The following is a 17,212-nucleotide window of genomic DNA, read 5'->3' as shown; positions in this document are numbered from 1 at the left end:
GGAACACAACAGAGAGTCCCAGATGGAGCAGGAGAAAGGTGGGGTGCAGAACTCAAATTCTAGTAAAAAGACCAGACTTAATGGTCTGACTGAGACTGGAAGAACCCCAGAAAGCATGATACCCAGATTCTCTATCAGCCCAGAACTAAAACAGTTTCCAGAGGCCAACTCTTCAGACAAAGATTCAACTGGACAGTAGGACAGAAAATGATACTTGTGAAGAGTGTGCTTCTTAGCTCAAGTAGATACATGAGACTAAATGGGCAGCTTCTGTCCGGAGGTGAGATGAGAAGGCAGAGAGGGTTAGGAGCTGGTTGCATGGGCATGGGAAATTAGGGATGGAAAGGAGGAGTGTGCTGTCACAGTATAGGGAGAGTAATTAGGATCACATAACAATGTATGTATAAATTTTTGTATAAGAGACTAACTTGAAATGTAAACTTTCACTTAAACTACAACAATAAGCAAAAACAAAAAAAAGATTTCAGCCTAGGAAACCCTATGGGGCAGTTCTGCTCTGTCCTATATGGCCAGTATGAGTTGGAATCAACTCACCAGCAAACAACAACATGTATCACTTAATGGATAATTGGGTTGTTTCCACTTTTTGCTGTATTAAATGATTCTGTTCTGAACATTCATGTACAAGTTTTTGGGTGGACATATATGTTCAGTACTATTGGGTATATACCTAGGATTGGAATTGCTGAGTCTGTGTTTAACTTCTTGAGGCACTGCCGACCTGTGTTGACATTGCCAAACTGTACCATTTTACATTCTCACTAGCAATGTATGAGGTTTTCAACTTCTTCATATCCTTGCCAACACTTGTTATTATCTGACTTTTTTATTCCACTCATCCTACTCAGCGTGAAGTGGGATCTCATTGGGGTTTTGGTATGCATTTCCCTTGTAAGTAATGATGTTGAGCATCTTTTGATGTGCTTATTGGACTTTTATATATCTTCTTTGAAGAAATGTTTATTCAAATACTTATCCCATTTTTTAATTGGGTTATATGTCTTTTTATTTGTTGAGTCCTGAGAGTTGTTTATATAGTCTGGATACTTGACCCTTATCACAGATATGATTTGCAAATATTTTCTTCTGTAAATATTTTCTTCCATTCTGTGGGTTGTCTTTTTACTTTCTTCTATCATTTGAAATGCAAAAGTTTTTCATTTTGATGAAGTCGGATTTGTCTATTTTTTCCTTTGGTTGCTTGTGCCTTAGGTGTTATATCTAAGAAACAATTGCCTAATCTGTAGTCACAAAGATTCACACCTGTGTTTTCTTCTAAAATTTTATAGTTTTAGCTTCTACATTTAGGCCTATGATTTGAGTTCATTTTTTATATGGTGTGAGGTAGGGTCCAACTTCATTCTTTTGCATATGAATATCCAGTTGTCCCAGTACCGTTTATTGGAAACAAAAATTATTTCCCAATTTAAGTGTCTTGGTATTTATCATGGATTGAATTATGTCCCCAAAAATGTGTGTATCAATTTGGCTGGGCCATGATTCCCAGAATTGTGTGGTTGGCCTCCATTTCGTGATTGTAATTTTATGTTAAAGAGGATTAGGGTAGGATTGTAACACCACCCTTACCCAGGTCACATCCCTGATCCAATGTAAAGGGAGTTTCCCTGGGGTGTGGCCTGCAGCACCTTTTATCTCTCAAGAGATAAAAGGAAAGGGAAGCAAGCAGAGAGTTGGGGACCTCATACCATCAAGAAAGCAGTGCCAGGAGGAGAGCGCGTCCTTTGGACTGGGGTTCCTGCGCAAAGAAGCTCCTAGTCCGGGGTAACACTGATGAGAAGGCCAACAGAGAGAAAAAGTCTTCTCCTGGAGCTGACGCCCTGAATTTGGAATTTTAGCCTACTTTGACTGTGAGGAAATAAACTTCTCTTCGTTGAAACCATCCACTTGTGGTACTTCTGTTAGAGCAGCACTAGATGACTAAGACAGTATTCTTGTCAAAAATCAGTTGACCATAAATATATGGGAATATTAGTTGTGATTCTGAGATTGCTGTTTGTGTAATGTGTGACCAAGTAAATGAGCAGTCATGGAATAGTCTAATTCTATCATCTTCTTGGTCCTTGAAAACCAGGGAAAAAAAGAGCTACAAATGTAATGTAGAAGAGATTAAGTTTAAAAAGCAAAACAAAGCAATACTGTTTTTTTGCACAAATAACTCACGCTTTCTATGTTTGAGGGCATAGTTTGCAAACAAACATAGAAGGCACATGTTATTTGTGTAAAAATATTAAGTATGCAGTCCTGAATTAAATAGGAAATATTAGTATCAACACATGAGAACTTTTATCTTTAAAAAATTAATTTCATAATTCTGTTCACTGATGTGGCCTAGAAATAACGACCAGCCCAGTAGCAGTGAGTGACTTTAGAGCTCACACTGTGGTCTTGAAATATAATTTCCCTCTAAAAAAAATCAGAGCTTCTTGCAGAAATGGCTGGTTCCAGGTCTGGGTAAGAAATGTAAAATATGAGCCTGGGACATCTTTCATTCCAGATAGTGCAGAAGCTATCAGACTACCAGCGTAATGTCAAAAGGATTCAGGATTTGAGAACAGCTAATGAACAACACGATGAAGATATTTAATATCACCAAACTACGTGTGGAGATTGTTGAAATGGCAAATATTTTATTAACTATGTATTTACCATAATTAAAAAAAGATTTTTTTTAAAGAACTCAGACACCAACATGAAGAGCCTGTCACTGAACAAAGATAAGACAATTTGAGTCTCACAAAGAATATTAATTTCAAATTGATTGAAACTCATCAAATATACTTAAATCCATGAGTTCATAATAATATTTTTTAAAACTAAGTGATCACTGTCACTAGTGCTACCATAACAAAAAATACCATAGATGGTGGCTTTAAAGAATAGGAATTTATTTCCTCACAGTTCTAGATTCTAGAAGTCCAAATTCAGGGTGTGGCTCTAGGGGAGGGTCCCTCCTTGTTAGCAGCCCTGGGAGTTCCTTGGCATTCCTTGGTGTCTGCCTTTCCCCTGTGTGTACCTCTGTGCCTGGCCTAGTTCTGTTCCTTGTCCTGGGTGGTGGCTATAGAAGTGTTAACTTACAGTAACTCATTAAGCCATAGTTTGTGTTTTAAAATAAAAAAGTAAAAAAAAAAAGGGAGCGGGTAGAAGTATCCTCATCAGGGCCACTGTTGCCAGGATGATTCCTTATGATTTTTGATCTTTAAATTTCACTAGAAACCATATAAAGTATCTAAAATCATTTAAAAGAAAGTTAAAAATATCATCCATAAAAAGAAATGTTCTGATACCTACCACAACATGGATGAACCTGGAAAACATTATGCTGAGTGATATAAGGCAAACACAAAAGAACAAATTGTGTGATCTCACTTACACGAAATATCTAAAACAGGCAAATGTATAGAGACCAAAGTTGATTAGTGGTTACCAGGGATCAGAGGGAGGGGGAAAGGAAGAGCCACTGCTTAGGGAGCATTGAGTTTCTGTTAATGGTGATGGAATAATTTGGAAGCAGATAGTGGCAATGGTTGCAAAACATGATGAACATAATCAATGTCACTGAATTGTACATGTAAAAAATGTTGAATTAGCAAATGTTTTGTTATGTATTTTTTACCACAATAAAACAACCAGAAAACAAAAATGAAAACAAAAATTTTTTTTCATTACCAAGCCCTTTTTACTAAGTGGCATGTCTGTTTTCCACTGCATTAACATTTAAGAAGATTACACTTGCTCACTATAAGGTGCCAAGCAGCTCTTTAAAGGAGATTAAAAACATAAATAACTTTTCATTTTCTCCTGCTGTCAGCTTATGCATTTGGTTTTCAGACATATTTATTTTCCTATAGGTCACATGTCTTTAAATGTGCTTGTTGAGATCTTATCCTCAGCCCTCTCTCCCTCGACTGTTTCCGTGTAGAACATGTGGTCTTTTCCCTTTCTTTGTCTTACAGTGATAGAATATTCTGCTAGACACATGAAAGATTGACTCTAGTCTACTCTCTTAAACACCCACTTAAGAGAACTGAGACACTTCAAAGATGATATTATTCACCAAAAGGCACAGAACTAATCTAGAGCAAAGTTGGGCCTAGAACTCTCTTCTTCCAGGCTCCCAGTTCTGTTTCTTCCCTGAAGCTTGTATTTGAGGAGGGCAGATTTGATTTTACATGAGTTTCTCCCTCCCACACTATATACATCGTTTCCACCTTTGATGGTTAAGTTTCATCTCACTGCCTATCTTCATCCCAGCTTCCCACCCTCCTTCCTATGAACTCTGGCCTTTGAGTGTTTTGATAGTAATTTCAACGGTGCATTTATGTGTTCTCTTAGTTTATTTTTTTTAAGTTTTATTCCTTTTTTTGTTGAGAAACAACACGTGCACAAAGAAACGTGTGAGAATGTTCATTATAACATTGTTCCTAACAGTAAAAAGATACAAAAAACTATATAAATGTCCATCAAGGAGAATAGATAAATAACAATGACACAGTCATATGATCAAATACAACAACAGAAATGAATGAAGAGCAGTCCCTTCTACCAACGCGGGTCAATCTCAAAAACTTTACACTGAGTGAAAAAAGTTAAGTTATAGAGATACATGTACACGTATTCTACCATTTACATAAACTTCAAAAACATGAAAAATACTTTTCAATAGCTTATGGATGAAGTATACATTGCATGGTTTCTATAGTACATGGGAATGAAGAACTAATTGATAGATGTTACGTTTGTAGATGGAGAGAGGTATGGGTAGGGGGAGGGCACACAAGGTCTGCAGCAAATAAGGCATAAGATTAAGGCTGGATAATGTGGATGCTCATTCATTTGATATTGGGTGCCCATTATATTATTCTCTATTCTTAAGTGTATACATAAAATATTTCTCATTTAACTTTCTCATTTAACTAACAAACCCATTGCATCGAGTAGATTCTGACTCACAGTGACCCTATAAGACAGAGTAGAACTGCCCCATAGGGTTTCCAAGGAGTAGCTGGTAGATTTGAACTGCCCACCTTTTGGTTAGCAGCCAAGCTCTTAACCACTGTGCCACCAGGACTCCTTTCTATGCCAATAGAAGCACATTTTTAGATGAAGGGGAACACACAATACGCAGTGTTTTTTTGTGTTTTTAATCACTTATCAGTGTATATATCTTGGGGATAGGTCCATGATAGCACCCACAGCTCTACCTCGTTCTTTTTAGTTTTCTTAGTATGTATAGCAGAGAGGTTCAAGGCCATGGAAGCAGCAGTCAAGAAATCAAACGACATATTACGTTGGGCACATCTGCTGCAAAAGACCTCTTTAAACTGTTAAAAAGCAAAAATGTCACTTTGAGGATTAAAGTGCACCTGACCCAAGCTATGGTATTTTCAACTGCCTCATATGCCTGTGAAAGCTGGACAATGAATAAGGAAAACCTTTGAATTGCGGTGTTGGCAAAGAATATTGAATATACCATGGACTGCCAGAAGAACAAACAAATTTGTCTTTGGAAGAAGTAGAGCCAGAATGCTCCTTAGAAGCGAGGATGTCGAGACTTCGTCTCACATACTTTGGACATATTATCAGGAGGGACCAGTCCCTGGACAAGGACATCATGCTTGGTGAAGTAGAGGGTCAGCCAAAAAGAGGAAGACCCTCAATGAGATGGATTGACATGGAGACTGTAACAATGAGTTTGAATATAGAAACGATTGTGAGGATGGCACAGGACTGGGTAGTGTTTCGTTCTGTTGTACATAGGGTCACTGTGAGTCAGAACTGACTGAGGGCACCTAACAACAGTACAGCAGTATCATAATTTATATAACTAGTTCTCTATTGAAGGATATTACGGTTTATCTAGACTTTTGATACAAAAAATAGTGCTATGATGAATATTCGTTGTTGACTTTTCATAATTATTTACAAAAGCAGGATCTGCTGTGTTTTTTAAGATGCTGTGCGGCAAGGAACCCTGATTGCACAGTGGTTAAGAGCTCATCTGCTAACTGAAAGGTCAGCAGTTCGGACCCACCAGCTGCTTTGTGGGAGAAAGATGTGGCAGTCTACTTCCATAAAGATTACAGCCTTGGAAATACTGTGGGGCAGTTCTACTCTGCCCTATAAAGTCTCTATGAGTCAGAATCAACTCAACAGCAGTGTTTTTTTTTTTTTTTTTTTTTTTTTTTAATACATTTGCCTATTCTGTATATTTCATATAAGTGGGATCAGAAAATATTTGTCCTTTTATGTCTGACTTATTTCACTCTGCATAATGTTTTCAAGGTTCATCTATATTGCAGCATGCATCAGAACTTCATTTCTCTTTATGGCAAACTAATATTCCATTGTATGTACGTACTACATTTTGTTTATCCAATCATCTGTTAATGGATATTTACATTGTTTCCACCTTTTGGCTACTGTGAATGGTGCTGCATGAACACTGGTATATAAGTTTCTGTTTCTGTTCCTGCTTTCAATTATTTTAGGTATGCACCTAGGAGTGGAATTGCTGGATAAAATGGTAATTTTATGTTGAACTATTTGAGGAACTGTCAAAGTGTTTTCCACAGCAGCTGAACCATGTCACAGTCCCACCAGCAATGGATGAGGGTTCCGGTTTCTCCACATCCTCCCCAACACTGTCGTTTTCTGTTATTTTGATTATAGCCATCTTAGTGGGTGTGAAGTGATATTTCATAGTGGTTTTGATTTGCATTTCCCTAATGTCTAGTGATGTTGAGCATCTTTTCATGTGTTTATTCCAACTCTAGGAGCCCTGGTAGCATAAGTGGTTAAGAGCTCGGCTGCTGACCAAAATGTCAGCAGTTCAAATCCACCAGCCGCTCCTTGGAAACCCGATGGGGCAGTTCTACTCTGCCCTGTAGGGTCGCTATGAGCCGGAACGGACTTGACGTCACACAACAACACAACATTCCTATTCTATTTTATTATTGATATCTGCCATTGCTTTCCTTCCACTCGTCTCCTCTCCTTTCCTTTTTCATGCTGTCCCTTCCACCCCTCCCTTCTTTCTCTCTCCAGACAAACATACACACATAATTTTCAAAGCACTCCAAGTTTGCATATCGTTTCATCTTACAGATGTGCGATGAATATCCCCTGTTGTAAGATATTGAACTTACTCTCAGTTTGAGGACTCTATGACCAGTGCTTTGCTTGCTTTTAAAATATTTTTAGTGGTCATCCATTACACTTAGATTTTCTTGTTGTTCCTTTAACCTGTTTAATACTGCTGTGTATTCAGTTAAAATATGTTTAATAATGTAAAACAAAAAATACCAAATCACATTATATTAAGTCGATTCAGGTTTCAATGTAAGAATTTTCTGAATGTGTCAAAATGAGACATGAATAGGCACATAATCGTTATCAACACCCCTAAATATTCTGGAAGATGTTAAACAGTGTTGCTATCAGTTTGTTTACTTTCTATGTCTGTGTATAGTCTATGTTGTTATTGTTAGCTACCATTGAATCAACTCCAACTCATGGCAACACTCATGCAAAGTGGAAACACTGCGCCAGCCCCATGATCAGTTTGGGATCAGACCATTGTGATTTATAGGGCTTTCAGTGGCTAATTTTCAGAAGTAGATCACCAGACCTTTCTTCCTAGTCTAGAAGCTCTGCTGAAATCTGTTCTGCATCACAGCAAAACGCAAGCCTCCACTGACAGACGGGTGGTAGCTGCGCATAGAGTTCATTGACCTGGAATCAAACCGAGTCTGCTGCATGGAAGGCAAGAATTCTACCACTGAACCACCAATGCCTCATATGTATAGTCTTTACACACTCACTATTTGAAAGTGCCAATGGTGTTGTTATTTTTCTATCATATACAATACAAAGCAGACTATTAAATATTATTCAAACATATAGGTTAAACATATATCCATATATATATCAGCAAAATTAAATATTAAAATATATTATAAAAATAGTCTATAATATTTTATATATTATAGAATGTTACATGTATTATGATATATAATTTATATTATTATATACAAAATATGTATATGTACAAACAAGATTGGTAAAAGGTTCTATTTTCCAATGGCAGTAAAAATCCTGCTGAAGATGAAGCATTCAACTCAGTTATCCTTTTCATATCCCCTCCAACTCAGGAAGGAAAGGGGTCTTTCTAGCCCCCATGTGTCCTCTCCTTGAACCTGGAGGTTGAGCGGCATCTGCGCTGGTGGCCTGCACATCTTCGCACATACAGGTTGGGAAAGGGCTGGAGCAGGTGTGCAGGGTCAGCTGGGATTCCCAGCAGGGCCAGGTGTAGCACCCATCTGACTGTCCCTGGTGGTGCACTCATTTCCCAGGGAGCAAATGAAGGGAGCAGGTGCTATTTCACCCCAGCCCTGACATATGTCAGCACCAGGGAGGGACCCAGGTGCCTGCACTCTCAGAATCCAGCCTTGCTACCACCACCCCTGTGTCTTCGTGATGTCTGGTACCCTGGACCACAGATAAGTTCTTCTGTACCCCCTTAGCTCCCCCTTCTTCCCAGCACCCCATATAAACCCCACGGCTGTCCTCCAGAGCTCCACCAGTGGCCACTCTGATGCACATGCTGGAGAAACGTCCATCTGTCTCCAATTGAGGCTCCAGTGTCTGCGTCTGGGAGAAAGGGAGGGAAGGATGAGAGGAAGAATGGGTTAAGGTTGACCTGTGGAGAAGCCCACATCTGAGCTTGTATGCTCTTTTATGGAGAGTTTCCATCTGGGAGCAGAGCGGCCCGTCTTACATTTCATTACTCCTGTGGGGAAACAAACAACCAAAGTGACCCCCTTCCGCTCACACTGCTTCAGGTCAGCTATTTTACCTCCCTGTTTATTAGCTTAGTAGGAGTTGCTCTAAGTAGGGCTGATTCCAGCACTTTTCACTGATTAGTTACTTTCCTTCCTTCAGCCTTTCTGGTTTCAACAAATAGCCTTAAATAGTCCTGCTATATTAAAAAATACACAGGAAGTGGCCTCCTCCAGCTAAATTCTGCCTTAGCACTCCCACTGGTATTTTTTATTCTACACCAGCAGCTTCCACCTTCCTTACCTGAGCACCAACCACTCACTTTAACAAAGAGCCTTTATCCTAGATTCTAACTCAGTTTGATAAAATTGAATTTTATTAAGCTAGCTGATTTGATAGAATCTAAAAGTCCAGTTTTCCCAAGAAGGGCATCGGACACTTTTAGGCAATCTGTTGTTAATCTACTTAACATTTACAGAAAGTTTTAAGGCCTCAAGTAAAATCTCCACAGCGTTTTGGAATACAAGTTTTATTGCTGTGTTTAAAGCACAAATGTTACTAATAGTGACAGTCACCAGCCCACGGTCCCCCCAGGCCACCTCTGCACACAGCCCAAAGCAGGTGGGGTTGGAGAGAGGGCTCCTCTCGGGTAGCGCGAAGGTCATCAAAGTGCAGATCAAGTCCTGCTCACTGGCAGCTTGCTTTGTGAAATGCATTGTCTCCTAGAAAGGATTTCATCAGAGTGAATCCTTTTTGGTAAATCTCGTCAAAATTGAAATTAGCTGTTGAAGTCAAAATAAAATACTACCTTGTTGGGTCAACTTCTCTTCTGAGTTCAATTGCCTCTCAGCCACAGAATGCTTCACTGATGAAATATGATGTCCTTCCTTCTATCCTTTCCCCTAGAAGCTCTTGCTTTTATATGAATTGTCACCAACACTTGCATGGCATTTCCGGGGGGCTCTTTGGGGTGCTGGAAACATCTGCAGCTGTAGCCGAGGAGTGGTCTGAAAGCTGTATAAATACCTAAAGTCCCTTGAGCTGTACCATAAAAATGTGTCTTTTCAACTGTGTATGACTTATTCCTCAGTTTGTAAGATGTGAGAGAAGCAGGTTGATGAGGGCTGAACTGGGAGAGGGGAGTAGGCAAGGGGGAGAAGAAGGAGAAATAAAAAGAAGGGCTCTTGAGTTGGAAAAGACCTGAGTTTGAGCCATGACTCCGCCGTGAACCAGCCGTGCAACCTTAACCTCTCTGAGGCTCACTTTCCTGTCTTTAAATGAGGAGACAAGTTTCTGCCATTAAGGTTGTTGGGAGATTGAAGGAGATAATGCAATTAAGCACTTGGCCCACTACCTGCCATGTATTAAGAGTTCGATAAATGGTAACTCTTATTAATAACTATAATTTATTCCTAATAGTTCTAGAAAAAAAAACTAAATTATAACCACCATTCTCAATTTATGTTCTCTTTGAGCTATATTTATGCAAACAAAGGCCTTTTGGGGGCTTATCTGCTGATACATGGGGAGGAAGAAAGCAGGACATTGTCTCTTCCCTTCCCTCCCTCCAGCCACACACACAGGTCCATTGACCTTGCTCCAGCTGTGCTGCAGCTCTGTAGGCTCTGCGCTTGGGAACGGAGAGCTGTTGGGGGCAGGGGCGTGGAAGGCATCGCCAGGCACTGTCCCAGGAGTCTGGCACTTTCTGCACACTTTCCTTGCAGCAGCAAAGGCAGCTGAGTAAGTTGAGTGAGGGATCCAGTTCGACTCTTAATTCATGGGCTCAGGTGATGTGTTAATTAATAAACTAACACTTATGAAACGTTCTTGACTAGGGTAACAGAGCGATTAAAATCTTAGACGCTAGAGCGTGGCCTAAATTCAATCCCACTGGCTAATTACAAATTGTAGCTCTTTGGTTGAATTGCTTAACCTCTTTGTGTCCCAGTTTTTGCAACTTTCAAATAGAGATAATAATGGTACCTAATGTGTTCCATGGGTCCCAGGTGGTGCAGTGGTTAAGCATTTGGCTGCTAACCCAAAGGTCAGCAGTTCGAATCCACCAGCCACTCCCTGGAAACTCTATGGGGCAATTCTACTCTGTCCTATAGGGTCACTATGAGTCGGAATCAACTCCACGGCAATGGGTTTGGTTTTTTGGCTGTGACCTTTCGGAAGCAGATCACCAGGACTTTCTTCCAAGGTGCCTCTGGGTGGGTTCAAACAGCCGAACGTGTTAACTGATTGCACCACAGAGATAGTAACATATATATATATATGTATATGCCTAATATTTATCCATGAATATATATATATTCATGGATAAATATTAGGTATACCTTAGAGATGAACCTCCTTAGAAAGAAAAAGATGTCTTTTCTAAGTGATATCCTTCACTAACTCATAACTGCGAATAAAGTATTAGCTAAAGTCTCTGTCTTTGATGAGCTAAGAGTCTAACTAGCAAGGCAAAATTAACTGAGGACACATCTAAATAATATAAAAGAACAGTGCCTTGCACATAGTGTTCAGAAGTCAAGATTTTACTATATTAATTAATTGTTTTCAAATACCAGTTGGCTTCCTCTGAATGAAGTCCTCATTTCCTAACCAGGCTCTGACTTTCCTCTCCAGCTCCTGTTCCTGCTCACGCCCTGTTAAAGGCCCTCCGAGTGACAACCAAAGAGTATGCCACCTGCTTTCATGCTTCTGTATCTTTGTGCTTTTTGCTCCTGCTCTCTAGAATGTTCTTCTCCCTACTTTCTCTACCTGATGAACTCATGTTCATCATTTTAAGAGCCTCTTCAACACCTTCTTCTCTGCTGAAACTTGCTCTTCCCAGGTAGAGTCCCTTTGTCTTCTGAACATCTACCAATTTTTCTTTATACCGCCATCACAGTCTTATTGTCTCGCTACTTGGTTGTTTTTTTATTTTTGCATGTCAGTTTCCACTCAGTGGCAGGAATCATCCTTAGCTCTCCAGCACCAAGCACAGGTAAGGGTGAATTATGGAAACTCAATAGTCGTTTGTTAAATGAGTGGAAAAAGATAGTATATGAAATAATAATTAAAATAAGCCTACAGAGGATGTGTTTTAGAAGGGTAGACATGGAGAGAGGGACAGACATGGAAAGAACAGAGAAGTTCTCTTCCTCATTAATAGAATCTTCCTCATCTTTTATCTCCCTCAGAAAAACCCAAGAGTTGCTTTTCTCTGCACTCGATTTGTCTTTGTATATGAAAATCTAAGCTGTGCTACCGTTGATGTTGGTGGGGATCATGACAGGTTTTCCAGTTTCTTTTCCTTTCTCTCACTTAGGTTGAGCCATTGTGCAAAGACTCACCCTATTGGTGGATCATTTAGCAGTGGGCTAGCCAGTGGCACACACAGAACAACCCCCACATTGTGCTTCTCGGGTCTAAGCCCCAACAATCCAATGATTGTTTCCAATATAGACTTCCCTGGTGTTGGAGCCAACAGAGTTGGCTTCCACTCCAGAGTAAACTTAACAAACAAGCTCAAGGTGAGGGCCATGTCCACTTTGCAGGAATCCCATATTGCGAGTATAAAACCAGGGCCTGCTAGAAGAAATTGGAATAGTAGGTAGTCTTGTAGGCAAAGAGAAAACAAGAAAAATCTTGTTCCTGAATTCATGAGAGATATCAGATAAAGCGAGTTTGAATCAACGTGACAGCATGAATTCAAAGGCTAAGCATGTACTAGTGTCTGCGGACCCTCTTGAACATTCGGGGAATCGACTGATAGGATATTGGTTGCATTTCCTCTCTGAAAACTATATTTCTGGGAGCCTTCAGATTAAGCACAAACGTGAAGGGAAGATAAGGGCAGAAAAAAAAAGGGAGAGAAGGAATTTATGCTTACCAGAGTAGTAGAGGGAATAAATAAAGCTTTTACAACTATATCAGGGAAAGGAAATACTAGAAATTAAAGTAGATACAGTAAGCAAAGGAGAAGAGTGAAATACAAGATGATTACAAAAGGGCTGGGTGCTCAAGTACCCTTTTGAAAGCTCCTTTTACCAAAAATAAAATTTTTAAGGCCCTGGCTCTATTCAGCCACAGTTACCTGGGTAATGCTGGTAAAAAGAGCCTGTATAGTTAGGTACAATAAAAATTTTACCTCGAGAGGGGGACATTAAAAATCAAAATCTATGCTGTGTAGTTACAAGAAATAAGAAAAGTCGTTTGCCAGACTTTTAAAAAATACCTGAGGTCCTAGGAAGAAATGAAAACAAAAGCAAACACACTTACTTTTGATTTCAATAAGCGAGTTCTCTCAGTGGTGTCAATTACGAGTTTATGGAAATTCACAGAGAAAAATCCTCTTCTCAACAAAGGTAACTTCCATGCCAATTCCAAGATTTCTATACTTATATATCTCTGAATTACAAAGTTAGCACCAGCTCAGTGCCGGACACTTGAGAAATAGAAAAGTATACTGATGATCTCTATATAAGCTTTTCTTCCCTTTATCTTTAAAATTTTATTGAAGCCAGAAACGGTTATATATAACTTGTGTGTCAGTTTGTCATTTTATGGTGGCTTGCGTGTTGCTGTGATGCTGGAAGCTATGCCACCAGTATTTCAAATATCAGCAGGGTCACCCAGGGTAGACAGGATTCAGTGGAACTTCCAGACTAAGACAGACTAGGAAGTAAGACCTGGTGATCTACTTCTGAAAACAACTGGCCAGAGAAAACCTTATGGTTATCAGGAGGTACTAGTCCCTGGAGAAGGACATCGTACTTGGTAAAGCAGAGGGTCAGTGAAAAAGAAGACCCTCAATGAGATGGATTGACACAGTGGCTGTAACAATAGACTCAAACATAGCAATGATTGTGAGGATGGCGCAGGACTGGGCTGTGTTTCGTTCTGTTGTACATAGGGTTGCTATGAGTAGGAACCAACTCGATGGCACCTAACAACATATATGTACATATATACATACATATATATATATATATATAGACACACATATATGGAAGTAGAGAAGGGCTACCCTCTCCCCAAGCGGAACCTCTTGTAATCGTTTCTGGTTTTGTTCTTGGGTGGTGGGAAGAGTTAAGCACTCATGCCCAGGCCTGCCTCCACCAATACAATAAATCTCCCTGAGTCTGAAGGAGTTTTCCCACCTCTGGTAGATATTGGGGACAGTTCTACACCAAGGAATCTAACCGTTGGCAAATTTATATATTTCCTCTTTAATACACATTGTGGTTGTTGGTTTATTATCTGAATAAACTAATGACCTATTATACATTTGGGAATCCTTTATTTCTAAATACAGAGATTCATTTTAGACACATAATTTGTAGTGGGTTATGAGGTGCATATTGGAGTCCCTGGGTGGTGCAGACAGTTACCATGCTCAACTGCTAACCAAAAGGTTGGAGGTTCAAGTTCATCCAGAGGTGTCTCAGAAGAAAGACCTGGTGATCTACTTCCGAAAAGTTAGCCACTGAAAACCCTGTGGAGCACGGTCCTACTCTGACCCACATGGTGTCACTGTGAGTTGGTATTGACTCACCCAAAACTGGTTTTCTCATAACACTAGATAATAGCTTGTATTGCTCATTATTGATGTATCAGCTTTAAATGGTATCTTTTGACTCCGGTATGAAAGATGGTCCTTTGCTCTATAGTTGCCTCCTCCCAATTTTAATATTTAATTATGTTTGGTTCTTCTGCTGACTGTTACCAGTTGCCAGTGAGTCGATCTTGACTCACGACAATCCCCTTTTGGCAATCCCATGTGTTTCAGACTAGAATTGTGCTCCACAGGGTTTTCGATGGCTGTGACCTTCTGAAAGCAGATCACCAGGCCATTCTACAAAGGTATCTCTGCGTGGATTCGAACTGCCAACTTTTCAGTTAGTAGCTGAGTGCTTAGCCGTTTGTGCCACCCAGGGACTCCACATCAGCGACTGTAGGGACCTGCTTTAGAGGAGTGTGTGCCCAGTGGCTCCCCTTGCAGCCCGAATTCTCCCCAGGCAGTTTCTTTCACTTCTCTAGAGAAAAACCCTCCCATCTGGGGCCGGGGAGTCAATGCATGCATGTTACTTTACACAGCATGCAGGGCTGGGGGAGACTGGCGTTGGGGTTCTTTAGGCCAGCTTCCAATTTGTTCCTGGATTTCCGCACCTTTTCTTGTTCTCACTATTTAAGCCTACTGGCTTCAAGCCCAGAGCTTCCCTGGGATTTTGCCAGAAAGATTGCTCCCACCTCCATCAGCCCCTCCTGTAAGTATTCTGGGCTGCAGTTCCTCCGCTCAGTTTCACTTGTATTTGCTCTGTCTTCCAGAAATGCTGAAAAATTACTCTTCCACCGATAATAACCACTCACTTCGGTTTTCTTTGTTGTGGTAGGTTTATTCTCTTTTTTATTCCTTTATTGTCATTTCATTGAGGTATTAGAAAAGATGTGAAGTTATACACGTATTTGTTGTTAGTTGCTGTTGAATCAGCTCCAACTCATGGCGACCCCAAGTTCAACAGAACGAAACCTTGCCTGGTCCTGTGCCATCTTCATGATTGTTGGTCTGCTCGAGTCCATTATGGCAGCCACTGTGTATTTTGAGTGCCTGCCAACCTAGAGGGCTCATCTTCCAGCACTATATCAAACAATATTCAGTTGTGATCCATAGGGTTTTCATTGGCTAATTCTCAAAAGAAGATCTCCAGGCCTTTCTTCCTAGTCTGTCTTAGTCTGGAAGCTCTGCAGAAAACTGTCCACGCTGGGTCACCCTGCTGGTATTTGAAATACAGGTGGCATAGCTTCCAGCTTCACAGTAATATGCAAGCCACCATAGTATGACAAACCGACATATATAGATACACAGAGAGAGAGAGTCCCTGGGTGGTGCAAATGGCTTTGTGTGTACATGTGTATGTGAGAATTTTAAAGTCTCTGTTTTAGAGTCTGGTTCTTATTTTTCACTTAGAATATATTTTGAAATCTTTTCTACATCATTTTTTTTTAAATTTTTTATTGTTGTAAAAGTATACATAACACAACATGTGCCAATTCAACATTTTTCAAGTATACAATTTAGTGGTAACAATTACATTAATCATGTTGTGCGACCACCACCCATAACCGTTGCCAAATTTCCCATCACCTTAAACAAACACTCACTGCTTCCTGAACAATAGCCCCGCTTCTCCCTCTCCCTCCCACCCTTGGTTTGTAACCAAACCAAACCCGTTGCCATCGAGTCGATTCTGACTCATAGTGACCCTATAAGACAATAGTAGAACTGCCCCATAGGGTTTCCAAGGAGCACCTTGTGGATTCGAACTGCCGACCTTTTGGTTAGCAGCCAAACGCTTAACCACTGCGCCACTACCCTTGGTTACCACTAATAAACTTTGGTCTCTCTACATTTGCCTATTCTTGTAATTTCCCGTAGGTGAGACCATACAATATTTGTTCTTTTGTGATTGACTTATTTCACTCAGCATAAGGTATTCAAGGTTCATCCATGTTGTAGTGTGTATCTGAACTTCATTTCTCTTTATGGTTGGGTAGTATTCCAATGGAAACTCTGGTGGCATAGTGGTTAAGAGCTACAGCTGCTAACCAAAAAGGTCGGTAGTTCGAATCCACCAGGCGCTCCGCGGAAACTATGGGGGCAGTTCTACTCTGTCCTATAGGGTCGCTATGAGTCAGAATTGACTCAACGGCAGCGGGTTTGGTTTTTTTTTTTTTTGGTTTAGTGTTCCAGAATAAGTATGTACCATATTTTGTTTATCCAATCATCCGTTGATGGATACTTAGGTTGTTTCCACCTTTTGGCTATTGTGAATAATGCTGCAGTGAACACTGGTGTACATGTGTCTGTTCATGTTGCTGCTCTCAAGTCTCTTATGTATACACCCAGGGGTGGAATTGCTGGGTCATATGGTAGTTCTATGTTTAACTTTTTGAGGAACCACCAAACTGTTTTCCACAGCAGCTATACCATTTTGCATTCTCACCACAATGGATAAGGTTTCCAATTTTCCCACATCCTCACCAATATTTGTTATTTTCTTTTTTTTTTTTTAATGTTAGCCATCCTAGTGGGAGTGAAGTGATACCTCATTGTGGTTTTGATTTACATCTCTCTAATTGGGGCCCTGGTAGTGTAATGGTTAAAAGCTTGGCTGCTAACCAAAAGGTGGGCAGTTCAAATCCACCAGCCATTCCTTGGAAACCCTAGGGGGCAGTTCTCCTCCGTTCTGTAGGGTTGGCTCTGTAGGGTTGCTATGAGTCGGAATCGATTCCACAGCAACAGGTTTGGTTTTTTGGTGTTTTTGAATGGCTAATTACATTCAGCATTTTTTCATATGCTTGTTGGCCATTTAAATATCATCTTTGATGAAATTTCTGT

This window comes from Trichechus manatus, unplaced genomic scaffold (genome assembly GCF_000243295.1).
Source record: "Trichechus manatus latirostris isolate Lorelei unplaced genomic scaffold, TriManLat1.0 scaffold00168, whole genome shotgun sequence".
Lineage (NCBI taxonomy): Eukaryota > Metazoa > Chordata > Mammalia > Sirenia > Trichechidae > Trichechus > Trichechus manatus.
This window is presented reverse-complemented; position numbering follows the sequence as displayed.